The sequence below is a fragment of the Staurois parvus genome, unplaced genomic scaffold (assembly GCF_062004578.1).
Source record: "Staurois parvus isolate SC_StPar_1 unplaced genomic scaffold, SC_StPar_1.0 ptg001022l, whole genome shotgun sequence".
In the NCBI taxonomy this organism is placed as follows: Eukaryota; Metazoa; Chordata; class Amphibia; order Anura; family Ranidae; genus Staurois; species Staurois parvus.
Window position 1 is genome coordinate 289464 of NW_028318818.1, and position 18146 is coordinate 307609.

General features: G+C 44.5%; 1 protein-coding gene across 2 annotated transcripts in view; it reads left to right on the forward strand.

Moving 5' to 3' along the window:
* Window positions 1–18146, forward strand: part of ATG9A (autophagy related 9A) — an 88188-nt gene that overhangs the window by 6870 nt on the left and 63172 nt on the right. Inside the window, exon 3 of one of the 2 annotated variants that reach the window (XM_089657697.1) lies at window positions 7569–7696. The exons of the other annotated variant lie outside the window; for it this stretch is intronic. The gene's annotated coding sequence lies outside the window, so the exon portion shown is untranslated. The remainder of the gene's footprint in view (window positions 1–7568; window positions 7697–18146) is intronic. 2 annotated transcript variants of the gene reach the window in all.

The following is an 18146-nucleotide window of genomic DNA, read 5'->3' on the forward strand; positions in this document are numbered from 1 at the left end:
TAGTTTTTCGCTTTCTTCCACGTCTTTCAGCAGACGCTTTCTTCCACGTCTGCCATTTTAAAGCATTTGCGATCATTTTAGCTGAGCAGCCGATCATTTTCTGCACTTCTTTATATGTTTTCCCCTCTCCAATCAACTTTTTAATCAAGGTACGCTGTTCTTCTGAACAATGTCCGGAACGACCCATTTTCCTCAGAATTTCAGAGAGAAATGCACTGTAACCAGCATGTACAACATTTGCTGCCTTCCTTCCTTAAATAAGGGCAATAATTGCCACCTGTTTTTCAAAGAATGAATGACCTCACTAATAGAACTCCACACTGCTATTATTTTGAACATGCCCCTTTCAATGAGTGATTCAATGACACAGAATCAGCAGCATGCATGTCATGATTGTTGGGTCTGTTGGATTTCTATTACTCTACTACACCTGCTAGGAAATTATTTGCCATGTAGAAATATCATTTCCACCAAAAACAGTGATTGATCCGGTTAGTGATGTCTGACTGCTATTATTTTAAACACAACTGTATGTATGAATGTGAGTTAGGGACCTTAGATTGTAGACCCCTTGAGGGTTAGGGACTGATGTGAATGTACAATATATATGTAAAGTGCTGCATAAATTGACAGTGCTATATAAGTACCTGAAATAAATAAATAAATAATGTTCCTTTCAATTTCTCAATGCTTTCTGGGACCTAAAGGGTAAATTTATAAAGCAGCGAGTCTGACATTCACCAGATATTTATTGTAATTGAATCCTCCGGTGCACGTGTTTGAACCCTTTTACTGCAATGAGATACATCGGTGGTAGCGGACGTGGGGGGGTCTGTGCTGCACCCCATCCTGTTCACCAATCTGTCCTAGCTGCAAAGAACCCTGAGGCGATGTGGCCAAGGAAAAAGCTAATGGAGTGCAATCTGTGCTCAGCCCCCAAAGGCAGCAGTCCCCAACCACCAAGGACTGGCCTCACGGAAGACAACCCCTCCACTGACCAAGGGGTGGTGGTGGGGGGCGCAGGCCAGTTGTTACCTGGTCTCCATACCTCCATAGGAGTCTCCATGCAGCCGTGACATCCTTCCTTCCACTTTGCACAGGGAGGGTGTTGTGGGTCAGTAGTCCAGCACATGGCTAGTCTGTCTTTCTTCAGGTTCTCGGACTGCAATGTCACAAAAACAAAGATTCCCAGCTCACTTACCAACCAGCCTGCAACCTGCCAGGTTGCCCCTCTTTAACAGTTCACGTTAAAAGCAGGGGTTTAGTTTGCACACATTTACAAATATATACGTAAGCTGCAGAGGCCACATTACGGCACCCCAATGTACTGCAGTCCTAACGCTATACATTTTGAGAGTCAACAAAGTTGGAGCACATATATAATAATGGATAGATTATAGGGCAGGTGTGCCTGGAGGGAGACCACCCCTCCTTAATCACTTCCCGTCTGGTCACTGTACATAAACGACCGGAGGGGAGCAGTGCCGAAGCGGATGGCACCCGCATTCACTGCCTCTGCGCGCTTCCTGGGAGCGCGTGGCACCACAATCCGGTGCCCGCTGTGTCTGGAGGACACAGTGGAACACTGATCGCTGTACATGCATGTGATCTCTGATTGGCCAATCAGTGATCACATGAATAGTAGTAAGCAAGATGTCACTTTCTGACATCATTGCTTACTACTTGAGAAATCTGAATGATCACAGAGGTCACATGGTACAGGGCTATTCACAACAGCCTTGCACCATTTGACAAGCTGTGACCAATCACAGCTCTCACAGTATTTCTCAATGGCTGCAAGAATGCAGCCAGAGAGAAGGGGAAATGATTGCATTTACAGCCTTTATGGATGTAAAAGCAATCAGTGTAAAAAAAAAGAAAAAAAACATAAAAAAATAAAATAAAAATGTAATAAAAAAATGTAGAAAATTATAATGTTTGGATTATTTATTTATTTATTTATTTATTTATTTATTTTTACTAAAAAGATAGCTGAACACATTATGGCCAAGATTTATAAAAGATTATTTATTTGCAAACTTTTATAAGAAAAACATTTTTTTTTTTTCCAAAATGTTTGGACTTTCATATTTATAGCAAAAAAATAAAAATTCCAGTGGTGAATAAATACCACCAAGATAAAGTTTTATCTGTCTAAAAAATTCATATGGGTACAGTGTTGCATGACCGCGCAATTGTCATTCAAAGTGTGATAGCGCTGAAAGCTGAAACTTGGTCTGGACAGGAAGGGGATGAAAGTGTCCGGACTTGAAGTGGTTAAAGGTATAAGGACGCACTGGACACCAGGAAGGGCACAATGGCAGCGAAGGTCTCCAGTGCCTCCCCAACAATTCACCAACAGTACAAACAAATGGCAGTCACCCCAACCTATAACTGGCCTTTGCAGCAAAGAGCACACGGAAAGGGTGGCGCATGTCAGACAACAGCAAACAAAAATTCCCAGCTCACGTACAAGCCAGCCTGCAACAAACTAAATAAAAGGATACGTTCACCTTTTCGGGCAGAATTTCCCTTTTCATGATAAATAGAAGCGTCTTCTAATGCCATTTCTGGCCCAGCCATCCCAATGTGCTTTTCTCTCACTTGCCTCATCCACAGGACATTTCATTTTTTGTCAATTTCTGTGGGATTTTGAACGGATTTTCAGATTGCATAATTTCCTGTAGATGGTCTCTCAGCATTCACTTCCTATAGGCCACTTCCCAGAAGCCTTCACTTCTTTGCTTGCAACACAGAAGAGGGTGTGATAGGGTGTGTTCACCACTCTGGACCACACCTCCCTCATTACAATACTACCTTCCTCCCATCAGCTATGTAGTACAAGGGCCTGTCTGATTTGATACCATTGAATAGATTGTTCAGGTGTGTCCTCCTATTCCATAGTTTAGGTAAATCTAAAGGAAATTGTACAGAGATTGTACAATCAGATTGCATAGTGTATGGCCATCTCTATACAAGGACATAGGAGGGAGGGGATGCAGACACTCAGTTTTCAGGTCCCGTTCACATCTCCGCGTAGTGAAGACTCATATTCCTGCATGCGTTTGACTGTTTTGGAGCATTTTCACTCGTCACGTATAGGGCAGCCCATTCACTTGAATGGTCAACCCTACACGCAACATTTGCCCCAGAAAAAGCTCCAGAACATTTTTGGAGCGGAGCACAGTGCGTTACCGCAGTTTGCACTGAACACACCATCCGCACCGTGAAACATGGCGGTGGCAACATCATGTTGTGGGGATGCTTTTCTTCATCAGGGACGGGGAAGCTGGTCAGAGTTGATGGGAAGAATATACAGGGCAATCTTAGAGGAAAACCTGTTAGAGTCTACAAAAGACTTGAGACTGGGGCGGAGGTTCACCTTCCAGCAGGACAACGACCCAAAACATCCAACCAGAGCTACAATGGAATGGTTTAGATCAAAGCATCTTCATGTGTTAGAATGGCCCAGTCACAGTCCAGACCTAAATCCAATGGAGAATCTGTGGCAAGACTTGAAAATTGCTGTTCACAGACGCTCTCCATCCAATCTGACAGCTTGAGCGATTCTGCAAAGAAGAATGGGCAGAAATGTCCCTCTCTAGATGTGCAAAGCTGGGAGAGACATCCCCAAAAAGACTTGCAGCTGGAATTGCAGCCAAAGGGGGTCCTACAAAGTATTGACTCCGGGGGGCTGAATACAAATGCTGCCACACTTTTCACAGATTTATTTGTAAAAAGTTTTGAAAACCATTTCTCATTTTTCTTCCACTTCACAATTATGTGCCACTTTGTGTTGGTCTATTACATCAAATCCCAATAAAATACATTTACGTTTTTGGTTGTAACATGACAAAATGTGGAAAATTTCAAGGGGTATGAATACTTTTTCAAGGCACTGTGTGTGAATATGTGTGTTTGTATGTGTTTGTGTATGTATATATAACACACACACATATATACATACACACACTTCTCAAAAAAATGAAAGGAACACTTTTTAATCACAGTATACCATCAAGTCAGTGAAACTCCTGGGATATGGATCTGGTCAGGTAAGTAGCAGAGGGGGTTGTTAATCAGTTTCAGCTACTTTGGTGTCAATGAAATGAACAACAGGTGCACTAGATGGGCAACAGTGAGAAAACCCCCAAAACAGGAATGGTTTTACAGGTGGAGGCCACTGACATTATTTCCCTACTGATCTTTTCTGACTGTTTTTCACTAGTTTTGCATTTGGCTAGGGTCAGTGTCACTACTGGTAGCGTGAGGCCATACTGGACCCCACAGACATTGTACAGGCAATCCAACTCCTCCAGGATGGCACATCAATACGTGTCATTGCCAGAAAGTTTGCTGTGTCTCCCAGCACAGTCTCAAGAGCATGGAGGAGATTCCAGGAGACATGCAGTTACTCTAGGAGATCTGGACAGGGCCGTAGAAGGTCCTTAACCCATCAGCAGGACCGGTATCTGCTCCTTTGTGTAAGGAGGAACAGGATGAGCACTGCCAGAGTCCTACAAAATGACCTCCAGCAGGCCACTGGTGTGAATGTCTCTGACCAAACAATCAGAAACAGACTTCATGAGGGTGGCCTGAGGGCCCGACGTCCTCTAGTGGGCCCTGAGCTCACTGCCCGGTTCCATAGAGCTCAATTGATATTTGCCATTGAACACCAGAATTGGCAGGTACACCACTAGCATCCTGTGCTTTTCACAGATGAGAGCAGGTTCACCCTGAGCACATGTGACAGACATGAAAGGGTCTGGAGAAGTCGTGAAGAACATTATGCTGCCTGTAACATGGTTCAACATGACTGTTTTGGTGGTGGGTCAGTGATGGTCTGGGGAGGCATATCCATGGAGGGATGCACAGACCTCTACAGGCTAGATAATGGCACCCTGACTGCCATTAGGTATCAGGATGAAATCCTTGGACCCATTGTCAGACCCTACACTGGTGCAGTGGGTCCTGGGTTCCTCCTGGTACACGACAATGCCCGGCCTCATGCAGCGAGAGTATGCAGGCAGTTCCTGGAGGATGAAGGAACTGATACCATTAAATGGCCCCCACGCTCACCGGAGCTAAATCCAATAGAACATCTCTGGGATCTCATGTTTCGTCACATCATCACACAGTCACATCATCAATAAATACAAGAGAACCAGTTCCACTGGCAGCCATACATGCCCACGCCATGACACTACCACCACCATGCTTCACTGATGAGGTGGTATGCTTCGGATCATGAGCAGTTCCTTTCCTTCTCCATACTCTTCTCTTCCCATCACTCTGGTACAAGTTGATCTTGGTCTCATCTGTCCATAGGATGTTGTTCCAGAACTGTGAAGGCTTTTTTAGATGTCGTTTGGCAAACTCTAATCTGGCCTTCCTGTTTTTGAGGCTCAGCAATGGTTTCCATCTTGTGGTGAACCCTCTGTATTCACTCTGGTGAAGTCTTCTCTTGATTGTTGACTTTGACACACATACACCTACCTCCTGGAGAGTGTTCTTGATCTGGCCAACTGTTGTGAAGGGTGTTTTCTTCACCAGGGAAAGAATTATTTGGTCATCCACCACAGTTGTTTTCCGTGGTCTTCCGGGACTTTTGGTGTTGCTGAGCTCACCGGAGCGTTCCTTCTTTTTAAGAATGTTCCAAACAGTTGTTTTGGCCACGCCTAATGTTTTTGCTATCTCTCTGATGGGTTTGTTTTGTTTTTTCAGCCTAATGATGGTTTGCTTCACTGATAGTGACAGCTCTTTGGATCTCATCTTGAGAGTTGACAGCAACAGATTCCAAATGCAAATAGCACACTTGAAATGAACTCTGGACCTTTTATCTGCTCATTGTAATTGGGATAATGAGGGAATAACACACACCTGGCCATGGAACAGCTGAGAAGCCAATTGTCCCATTACTTTTGGTCCCTTAACAAGTGGGAGGCACATATGCAAACTGTTGTAATTCCTACACCGTTCACCTGATTTGGATGTAAATACCCTCAAATTAAAGCTGACAGTCTGCAGTTAAAGCACATCTTGTTTGTTTCATTTCAAATCCATTGTGGTGGTGTATAGAGCCAAAAATGTTAGAATTGTGTCGATGTCCCAATATTTATGGACCTGACTGTACATACAAGCACGTGGGGGCCATACAAACTACTGAGGACCATTTTGAGTTGCTGCAATGAAATTTCAGCAAAATGGACTCGCCTGCTGCATCATTTTTTAGTTTGATTTTCGGGGTGTCTTTGAATTGAGTCCTCTGTAGGTCGATCATTTTCATTTCCATCAAACGATGGGGCATCCTTACGTTCCTAACACATTACCCCGTCCATATCAGTATAGAGATCCAGCAGGAGATTTTTCCTTATTGAGATCTGATGTGTTTTCAAATTGTTCCTTTAATTTTTTTAAGCAGCGTTTGTATGTATATGTGTGTATATATGTGTATGTATATATGTATGTGTATATATATATATATGTGTGTGTGTGTATATATGTGTATGTGTATATGTATGTGTATATATATATATGTGTGTGTGTGTGTGTATATATGTATATATATGTGTGTGTGTGTGTATATATGTATATATATATATATGTGTGTGTGTGTGTGTGTGTTTGTGTATGTGTATATATATATGTGTGTGTGTGTGTATATATGTATGTGTATATATGTATATGTATATACAGTATGTATGTGTATATATATATATGTGTGTGTGTGTGTGTTACCAGTCCATATAATCAAATATACATTAAATACAAAAACATGTGGCTAAACTGCAATATCCTCCAGATGAGTCCCACCACCATTCACTACATGCACTGACCTCAGCTCCACTGACCTATACAGATAAATAGATCTTTGTGTGTTTTAATTCTTCCAAAATGTTGATGATATTATTTGTTGCCTTCCCCTCCACCTCAGATACCATCTTTAATATATATTATTGCAAGAATGATTCATCCACTCAAAAACATAAAGAAACCAACATAGTGCTTCGTGGTTGTTTTTTTTTTTTTTTTTGTTTAAATGCTTTATTCCAATAAAAGCCAATAAGAATACCACTCACATTGCTAGTGCACTTTAAATCCAAGTGCACAATGTAAAATCACTTTAAAAATACACGAGAACACCACAAGTGGAAAATGCCACAGGTGAAAGTTTCCGAAATGTGTTGGGGTGGAGCATCTTGACGTCATCATGCCGGACTGGAAGTAACGGAGTTTGCCCAGTAAGCTAATGTTGATCCCCAGGCAATAAGGAGAAATCCTTCTGTATTTTTAAAGTGATATTACATCTATATAAGTAAGTGGAGCTGAGATGAGCACATGTAATGAATGGTGGTGGGACTCGCCTGAATGATATAACAGCATCGGATGTTGCAGTTTAGCCACATGTATGGGAGGTTTTTTGGACTTTATTTAATGTATGATTATATTGACTGTTAACAAATAAGGACAGACACAATTTTTTCACAACTTCCGTCTAAGAGGGGATACCCCCTTGCTTTGGAGAGATCTGCTCTTACTTACAGTCTTTCCATTTCTTCTTTCTGCAGGAACAGCCTTTAGAGCTGATGGTAATATTTAGACATTAAGAAGCTAATGGACTGTAAAGGTTTAATTAACCTCCTGGGTCATGGTACAGGAAAATAATCAGCCTGGTGTCTGGGCGCAGCCACTACATGTAAGTACACTTGTCATTCATTCCTTCATGTATGTACACCTGTCATTCATGCTTTCATGTGAGTACACCCGTCATTCATGCCTTCATGTGAGTACACCCGTCATTCATGATTTCATGTGAGTACACCCGTCATTCATGATTTCATGTGAGTACACCCGTCATTCATGATTTCATGTGAGTACACCCGTCATTCATGATTTCATGTAAGTACACCTGTCATTCATGATTTCATGTGAGTACACCCATCATTCATGATTTCATGTGAGTACACACGTCGTTCATTCCTTCATGTAAATACACCTCATTCATGATTTCATGTGAGTACACCCGTCATTCATACCTTCATGTAAGTACACCCGTCACTCAAGCCTTCATGTAAGTACACTCGTCATTTTATTCCTTCATGTAAGTACACCCGTCATTTATTTCTTCATGTAAGTACACCCGTCATTTATTTCTTCATGTAAGTACACCCGTCATTCATTCCTTCATGTAAGTACACCCTTCATTCATTCCCTCATGTAAGTACACCCTTCATTCATTCCTTCATGTAAGTACACCCTTCATTCATTCCTTCATGTAAGTACACCCGTCATTCATTCCTTCATGTAAGTACACCCGTCATTTATTCCTTCATGTAAGTACGCCCGTCATTTATTCCTTCATGTAAGTACACCCGTCATTTATTCCTTCATGTAAGTACACCCGTCATTTATTCCTTCATGTAAGTACACCCGTCATTTATTCCTTCATGTAAGTACAGCCGTCATTCATTCCTTCATGTAAGTACACCCGTCATTCATTCCTTCATGTAAGTACAGCCGTCATTCATTCCTTCATGTAAGCACACCTGTCATTATTTGCTTCATGTAAGCACACCTGTCATTATTTCCTTCATGTAAGCACACCTGTCATTCATTCCTTCATGTAAGAACACCTGTCATTCATTCCTTCATGTAAGAACACCTGTCATTCATTCCTTCATGTAAGAACACCTGTCATTCTTTCCTTCATGTAAGCACACACGTCATTCATGCCTTCCTGTAAGTACACGTCATTCATGCCTTCCTGTAAGTACACCCATCATTCATTCCTTCTGTTCTGAATACTACTAAAGAGTCACAGTGTATTCTTGGAGCAATGAATAAATATGACAAATAAAGAAGAATACAGATGTTACTAGTCTGACATCTGCTTTATTATCTGAGCATCTAGTCTGGTTTAGGCCAACAGATCCATTTTTAAGCTCCATTTGTAGCTCTCCCCTTGGAATATTTTCTCGTTTTACAGTTCAGTTCTTATTTTAGTAATGCTGAATGTTTGTTTTTTTTCTTGCTGTATAAAAATACTAATGCTGATGGATGTTAACTGAATGGACAGAGATGACACTTGCCAAGTGATACCTTCAAAGTGGTTGTTAATTTTTTTTTTTTTTTATATAAAATAACAATAATGTTATACTTACCTGGTTTTGCACAGAGTAGCCCCTAATCTCCTCTTCTGGGGTTCCCCCACTGGCGCTCAAGGCTCCTCCTCTTCTCGGTGTGCAACCATAGGAAGCTGCTTCCCTTGGGGGTGCACGTGCAGGCCAACTCCTGAGCCAGGCAGTATGTGTCTATCAACGCACACAGCCTGGCACAACCCCACCCCCACTCCCCCTCACAGGATTTGATTGACAGCAGCAGGAGCCAAGGAGTTCTGTGAGGAGAGAGAGCAGAATTGCTGCACTCGGGCACAATGCTGGATTGAGATAGGACTCAGGTAAATATTTATGGAGGTAAGGTTGTGACACAAACACTAGGAAAAGTTTTTACACTAATGCAGAAAATGCATTAACCCTTTGGTGCCGGCGCCTCCCTGCCCTTTAAGGGGTTTTTGATGGCACGAAGCAGGGTTTAGGATCATGTGACTGCCATGCTTGCCTGTCACAGCAGTCACATGATCAGAAAGGTCCCGATCGCAAGAGAAAATTGGGAGCCTACCCTGAAGTGACGGTAACTGTGCAGGGAGCACGTTCTCAGCACGTTTGTTTACATCGGGTGCACAAATATGCGGCCTCTTGGTGTCAAGGCCCAGCGACCGAAAGGCAGCATATTTGCATCCCGTCGGCGCTAAGGAGTTAAGCTAAAAATATCCTGCCTTTAGAACCACTTTAAAGTGTTCATATATTAACCCCCGGTTCACATCTCCTCAGCTGTGCAGGCTGCATTTTGCACGGGCACGAGAGCCCATTCATTTGAATGGACTCCCGTCCCCGTGACACGTCCCTGCACTTTTTTGGAAAACGCAGCCCACACAGGAACCTCGGTTCTCAGTACGTTTGCGTTTTCCAGTGTTGGTGGCGTGCCATTAGAACTAATGGCACCCGCCCATGGGTCCGCATCTCTCTGTGCGGGTGGTGTGGCTGCACAGATTTTTGTGGGGATCCACAACGGCACCACCCGCATGTATGTGAACCTAGGGTAAAGTGGTACTCAACACTACCCCCCATCTGGAAGATGTGGCGTAAGTACCCTGGGAGGCTGTCGTTGTGACCTAGCTTAGAATGGCGGCAGGAGGCAGATGAACAGGAAAAAATTGGAAATCTGCTTTGGGAAAGGGGGGATGCCTAAATGGAACAAACTCCCTTTGCCCTACTTTGAAGGAGATGTTAACCCTAACTGGATATCATTTAGTTTGCTAAAGCACTGTGCTATTTTTCTCCATAAAATACTTTTTACCCTCCTTTTTTTTTTTTTTTCATCTCAACAATGGAGGACCGTGTCTCCGCAATGGGTGTCCACACAGCTGCTTTTAATCTCCACCAGGGATGCCAATGGCAGGGTGACAACACAAGAACACCATTGACAGACAGTTGTCACTCTGTAACAGAAAGTACTTAAACAAGAACCTTCATGGTAGAATCACCAGGTGTAATTTAAAGCTCATTATACACATTACAATCTGCTTGTAAAATCAAAATACAAACCCACCCCTCTCCCAGCTATCCAGGCAGTCAGTGAGGGAGCAGTGTCTTTCTGGGTGTGAAACGAGGCAGAATTTGGGGAACAGAGATTTAATATATATATTCCACGTGTAAATGATTCTGGAAACACTTTGATTGCTGTTGTATTAATTTGGGGAAACATCTGACTACTGGCCCTGAGGAAGCAGTTGCAGTCCATGAAATGCGTGCACAGGTCCAGTGGAATGATCCATGTCTGAGGCCTCATTCACAAGGTTGCAGAAAACTGTACAATCAATTGAAGTTTTTTTTTACGGCAAGCATAAAGGTTTGTCCAGCTGATAAAGGCCAAATTGTAGCGGACAACTGGGTCAGAACAATTCCAAAAACTGCAGCTCTTGCTCTTGTTCCTGGGCCGCAGTGGTCAGGACCAACCAAAAGTGGTCCAAGGAAGGAAAACTGGTAAACTGTGACCAGGTCATGGGTAGCTGAGGCTCATTGATGCTTGTAGGGAGCATAGGCTGGCCCATATAGTTTCAATCATAATTACATAGTTAGTCTGACTGAAAAAAGACAAAAGTCCATCCAGTTCAACCATTAAAAAAAAAAGTTATAATCCTATACTCACAGTTGATCCAGAGGAAGGCAAAACAACCCAGCAAAGCATGATCCAGTTTGCTCCTGCTGGGAAAAAAATTCCTTCCTGATCATCCGAGAGGCAATCGGATATTCCCTGAATTAATCAATCAATAGAAGAGCTACTGTAGCTCAGATTGCTGAAAAAGTTAACAATGAATCTGATAGAAGGGTGTCAGAACACACAGTGCAATGCAGTTTGTTGTATGTGGGTTTGCATAGTTGCAGACCTGTCAGAATGCACATGCTGACCCGTGTCCACAGACAAAAGCACTTACAATGGTTTCGTGAGCATCATAACTGGACAACTAATCAATGGAAGAGGGTGGCTTGGTCTGATGAATTCAAGTATGGTTTGAGGAGCACAACGAGTTTGAGATGTTGACTTGGCCTTCAAATTCTCCAAATCTCAATCCAGTTGAGCATCTGTGGGATGTGTTGGAAATACAAGTCTGATCCATGTGGGCCCCAAATAGCAACTTACAGGATTTAAAGGATCTGCTACTGGAGGCTTGGTGCCAGAGACCACAGCGTACCTTCAGAGGTCTAGTGGAGTCTGTGCCTCAACAGGTTATGGTGAGTGGTATTAATGTTATGGCTGATTGGTGTATATTGTGACAGTGCTGTGCTCTGCCATATTGTGGAAAGGGGTTTTGCATCACCCAGGGTTCTAATCCAGGCAGGCTGAGGTGCTCCAGGGCCCTTGTCTCATTCAGAGGAAAATGTCTGTTTCCTCAATGGTAAAGCCCAGTTTGGGACCTGGAGTCTGGAGACTTCTTAGAGACTTGAGAGGGATGAAGTCTACAATCCTAGGTTCCTCGTTTTGCAAATAACTGTCACACTAATTGAACATGTGTGTGCAGGGCTTTTATTAGCGACATGGCTAAGGCTCAGGGCTCCACCCTGGTGGACAGAGAAGGACTAGACGAAGGACTAGTCACAAAGCTTGCATGAGAAGACTGTCCAGAGGAGACAGACAGAGGGCTTGAACTGTGAGGCCAGAGCAGGAGTGCTTTAAGTATAAGCCAGGAGGTTGAAAAATGTGTATTTCTTTGGTGGAAGAAAAATACAGAAAAAGCTACACATGGTCTTGAACTTAATAAAATTGGGCAAGAAAAGCCCACAAAAAAGAAGAATTAAGCAAGTGGCAGTATCCTTTAGGCCTAGCTCAAGGCAAAAAAAAGCTTTCACTTGTAGTGGGGCTGGGCCCAGACTGCAAGGGTTGACTTCTTGTTTTCTCCAGTAGAGAGGAGACAGCCTTATACTCACTCAGTCCTCCACTCCACCGGCAAATGGCGCTCCCCCATGATCCAGCAGTGGATTGCTCCTGGCGTCCTCACATCCAGAACAGGCTTTTGGAGCCTTCTCTGGAATTAAAGATGTCAGGAACAGTCCATTGCTCAAGAATGCTTGAACCTGGGGGGGGTGCAGGAGCTGCAGGGACTGGTCTTGTGGGGGTGGGGAGGAGATCTAAAGATTCGCTAAGTATCTCTCCCTTCCAGGGGCGGACTGACCATTTGGAAACCCGGGCATTGCCCGAGGGCCCGGGGTCAGTAGAGGGCCCCATGAGATACCCCTGGTAACTTTTTCATAGGCTTTTTTGAGTTTGGGCAAGGACACAGGGGCCCCATGATCCCCTATTGCCCGGGGGGTCAGTAGGGGGCCCCATGAGATGCCCCTGGTACCTTTTTCATAGTCTTTTTTTTGAGTTTGGGCAAGGACACAGGGGCCCCATGATCCCCTATTGCCCGGGGGCCCCATGAGTTGTCAGTCCGCCCCTGCTCCCTTCATTTCTCCTCTAAACAAAAATGAGCAATGAACCCTAGCAGTGTGGGCACAGCCTCACTGCAAGGAAAAATGTTTTATTTACCCGGAGTTCTTCTTTAAATCTCTACAGTTTGAAGCTGGTTCCCACGGTTGATTTCAGTTTATCATTGTCCTAAAACCGGTTGCAGTGAAATCACCCTCCTTCTCGTACTTTCACTTTCCAGATCACAACATCACTTCCTGTGAGGTTTTCATTTCTATTTGTAGAATTGCTGGGTTCTCTTTCACTTTTCTCCTATCCTGGCTGGGATCCTGATCGAGCTGTTTTTGTCATTTGTTGTTTGACTAGACGAAGGTTCCTGTATATCAGTAAGTACCTGATTCATGTATTTGTGATATATGGGCTGTATTGGAATGAGCCATCATATACAAGGGGTCTTCAAATATGTTTCCACACACACATACATAATATATATTTTTATTAAAAAAGTGAGGAAACGTTTTGAAGATCCTTCGTATGTTGCTCTCTATATTGAATACAGGTTTATTTTTTTTATTTTTTTTTATACTGGTTGTATACATATTGTTTGCCAGTCAAGCGTGTTTACAGAGTTAAATTGTATAAACTTCTTTTATTTGCTCCCTTTTGGTCCATTCAAAAATACTTGGCACCATTAGAGAGTCATTATTTGTACTTGGCGGCTCCTGTTTTGTGTCCTCTTGTTTAACATGGAGAGTGTTTTCACTGGTAGCATGAGCTTGATTTCACTCGGGGCCCATTCACGCATAAAAAGGAACTAGGCTCTGCAAATAGCTCCTCACTAAGGATCAGATGTCTGCGAGGTCCCTTGAAAGTGACGGTATCTTCTTCCCAGGTTCCTACATGCGCTGGGTCTTCAACCACCTCAATTGAGCAGTGCAGGATGACTTAACTCTTGAACATGTGCAGGAGTCCATTCATCCCGACACCAAGACAACCTGCCAAGAATGTAAATTGGGCTGTGTAGTATATGCGTTGGGGCACTGTTCACAATGAATGGCAAGGCCTGCACAGATACATTGGAATGCCATGAATGGCCGGTGTGGATTTTACTGTTGAGAAGCAGCAGCCTCTCTGCAGTCATCTACTACACACTGTACTGAGAAAGGGGTAGACAGCAGAAAGCATTAAAGTATTACTAAACCCAGGACCCTGCATTCACTATATCCGCTCTCCCTGGACCCTTCATTCACTATATCTGGTCTTCCCGGACCCTGCATTCACTATATCCGCTCTCCCTGGACCCTGCATTCACTATATCCGCTCTCCCTGGACCCTGCATTCACTATATCTGCACTCCCTGGACCCTGCATTCGCATTATCTGGTCTCCCCGGATCCTGCATTCACTATATCTGGTCTCCCCGGACCCTGCATTCACTATATCCGCTCTCCCTGACCCTGCATTCACTATATCCGCTCTCCCCGGACCCTTCATTCACTATATCCGCTCTCCCCGGACCCTGCATTCACTATATCCGGTCTCCCCGGACCCTGCATTCCCTATATCCGGTCTCCCCGGACCCTGCATTCCCTATATCCGCTCTCCCCGGACCCTGCATTCCCTATTTCCGCTCTCCCCGGACCCTGCATTCACTATATCCGGTTTCCCCAGACCCTGCATTCACTATATCCGGTCTCCCCGGACCCTGCATTCACTATATCCGGTCTTCCCGGATCCTGCATTCCCTATATCCACTCTCCCCGGACCCTGCATTCACTATATCCACTCTCCCCGGACCCTGCATTCACCATATCTGGTCTCCCCGGACCCTGCATTCACCATATCCGGTCTCCCCGGACCCTGCATTCACCATATCCGGTCTCCCCGGACCCTGCATTCACCATATCCGGTCTCCCCGGACCCTGCATTCACCATATCCGGTCTCCCCGGACCCTGCATTCACTATATCTGGGCTCCCCCTGGACCCTGCATTCACTATATCTGGGCTCCCCCTGGACCCTGCATTCACTATATCCGGCCTCCCGGACCCTGCATTCACTATATCCGGTCTCCCCAGACCCTGCATTCACTATATCCGGTCTCCCCAGGCCCTGCATTCACTATATCCGGTCTCCCCAGACCCTGCATTCACTATATCTGGTCTCCCCGGACCCTGCATTCACTATATCTGGTCTCCCACAGTACGCAGAACATGAAAATGCTATTTTTTTAGTAAATATAAACTGCTAAATACCTTTTCTCATCAGCAGTATATAGCAGTCTTGTGACTTCTATCAGTGTCCAGCCGAGCACTGGCCTAATTCAATAAATATTATAACCAAAATCTGAAATAAAGTCCAACCCAATGAACAGTCCCAATGTGATAATAGTGCTTGTGCTGCTATGGACATAAGACCAGTGCTTCACTCCTTGGTGCTTTAGTGCCCCACATGGACTAGCACTCACCGCAGGCAATTGACCAACTATCTCTAGTTGGGTCAGTAGCACTTGTGGGGCATTCCCATATGCATTCGTCATGGCTTGTGTGTTCCACATGATCTTCCACAGATGTCAGAGGTTCACTCAGAGAGAAGGATGACAGCGAGAAGATCTCAGAGCGTAAAACCATTCATATGTAATGAAAGGATGAAAAGACAGAAATCCATCACTTGTAACAGTGCCTATGTAAACCGACACCAGGTGTATACAGCTTGTTTGGGGGTAAAGATGGCTGCCGAAACAGGTAGTGGCTTGCTTTCCACCACCAGGAAGTGACATCAGCAGAAGTGATGTTATGGCCTTTAACCTCCTTAGCGGTATTCCCGAGTGTAGCTCGGGGTAATATTTCTATACCAAGAGCGGTAACCCCGAGCTACACTCAGGCTTACCATGCAACGTTGCTCTGGGGGCCCCTGCAGCACTTACCTTGTCCTTCGCTCCCGCGATGTGTCCCCTGCAGCGTCCCCGGCCATCTCCTCCGGCCGATGCCGGCATCCGGCTTCTGTGTTCCGGTCCCTGTGACGTCGGGACGTACTGGCGCCGGAACCGGCAGGAAATTTGAAATTTTTAAAAAATGTCATTTTTGCTGTCATTGCTATTCCAATGCATTTCACATACATTTTGTCCCTACTGCTTTGTCCGGCGCCCTGCCTGCATTTTGAATGTTCTTTCTGCCTGGAAACTTAGAAAAGTCCATGGCGTCCAAAAAGCGTCCCTTTACGTCAAAAGCGGTTTTAGAACAGTGATAGTAAATCAGAACCACTTGCAGAATTGAGTGATAATGATTCGTGGGGGAAATTCCTCATCAGACACTGAAAACGATTTTGCGACTTTGCTCAGCGATGTGCGAATTTGCTTCTGTATTTCAAATTTCAGTGTTTTTGGTTTGATTATATTATTGAATTAAATTTATTATTATTATATTATTATTTTTTATGATTATTTATTAAATTATAATTTATGATTTCATGTTTCAAATTTTATCATATCCGGAATGTTTACTAGACTCTTGTTCATACAGATTTCAGTGAGTTATTCCTAAAAATTACAACCTACAATAAAAAACTACATATTTCCATGTAAAAAAATGGTACCGCTTTCAGCACAAAAAATCGGAAAGAATCATACCGCCGAGGAGGTTAAACCACGCCTCAACAGCTTTCAACCTGATTGGTCATCCTCCGGAAGTTTGAATTATCCAAGGCGTGGAGCTAATTGGTTTGGTTTGGCTCTTGGATGCGTAGCCCCATAAGTGCAGGAACCTGTGATTGGGCAAAGTTCTTAAAATTTTGCAAAGGAGAGAGCGCACTGCGCTTGTTTTTGGGTTTGAACAAGCCAGAGCACTCATTCCTGTGCTGATTGGGTGGTGTTCAACCGCCCGCCGTGGGGTAGCCTGCTAGAAGTTTTGTGGGCAAGCTGGGGAGGAGCGAAACAAATCCTACCGGTATGCCGTGGACATGAAGCATCATTTTTAAAACCAAGTAGAGAAAAAGTGGCTCTGAGGAAGAGGCAAGTCCTTGAAACGTGTCAGCCTGTTGGAGGTCCAGAGCTCCCATTACGGACAGACACGTAGTGCGGATTGGACAGAGCTGTTCTTTCACGATGAGCCTTTTACTGTATTATCATTTTGTGAGTACAATACCTACTTTTTATCATTTAATAATTACATTTCTTAAAGTAATGCACTAGGCCAGTGGTCGGCAAGCCGCGGCTCGCGAGCCACATGCGGCTCTTTACAAGCTTAAATGCGGCTCTTCTGTGTGCCGGGCGCCCGCTCCCCCTCCTCTCCCTCCTCTCCCTTCTCTCCCTCCTCTCCCTCCTCTCGGACGGGCGTGTGCAGGGCGGCCGCCCCCTCACCTCCCCTCCCCTCCCCTCCCTCCTCTCGGACGGCCGCCCGCTCCCCTCCCTCCTCTCGGGCGGCCGCCCCAAAAGTCAGGACTCTGCAGCTGTCAGGATGTAGGTGGGGCAGCTAGGATGTAGGCGGGGCAGCGTGACGAACTCCTCTCCTCTCACAGTCCGCCCTGAAGACCAGAACGGCGCGGGAAGCACGGCGAGAGGAACGCGCGGAGCAAAGGTAAGTGAATTGACACAGGGGGGACTTACCATATAGGGGATGAATTACTATATGGGGGACTTACTATATGGGGGGGGACTTACTATATGAGGGGGGACTTACTATATGGGGGATGAATTACTATATGGGGGACTTACTATATGGGGGGGACTTACTATATGGGGGGGGACTTACTATATGGGGGGGGACTTACTATATGGGGGACGAATTACTATATGGGGGATGAATTACTATATGGGGGACTTACTATATGGGGGGGGACTTACTATATGGGGGACTTACTATATGGGGGATGAATTACTATATGGGAGATGAATTACTATAGGGGGGATGAATTACTATGGGGGATGAATTACTATATGGGGGATGAATTACTATGGGGGATGAATTACTATGGGGGATGAATTACTATATGGGGGATGAATTACTATATGGGGGATGAATTACTATGGGGGATGAATTACTATGGGGGATGAATTACTATGGGGGATGAATTACTATATGGGGGATGAATTACTATGGGGGGATGAATTACTATGGGGGGATGA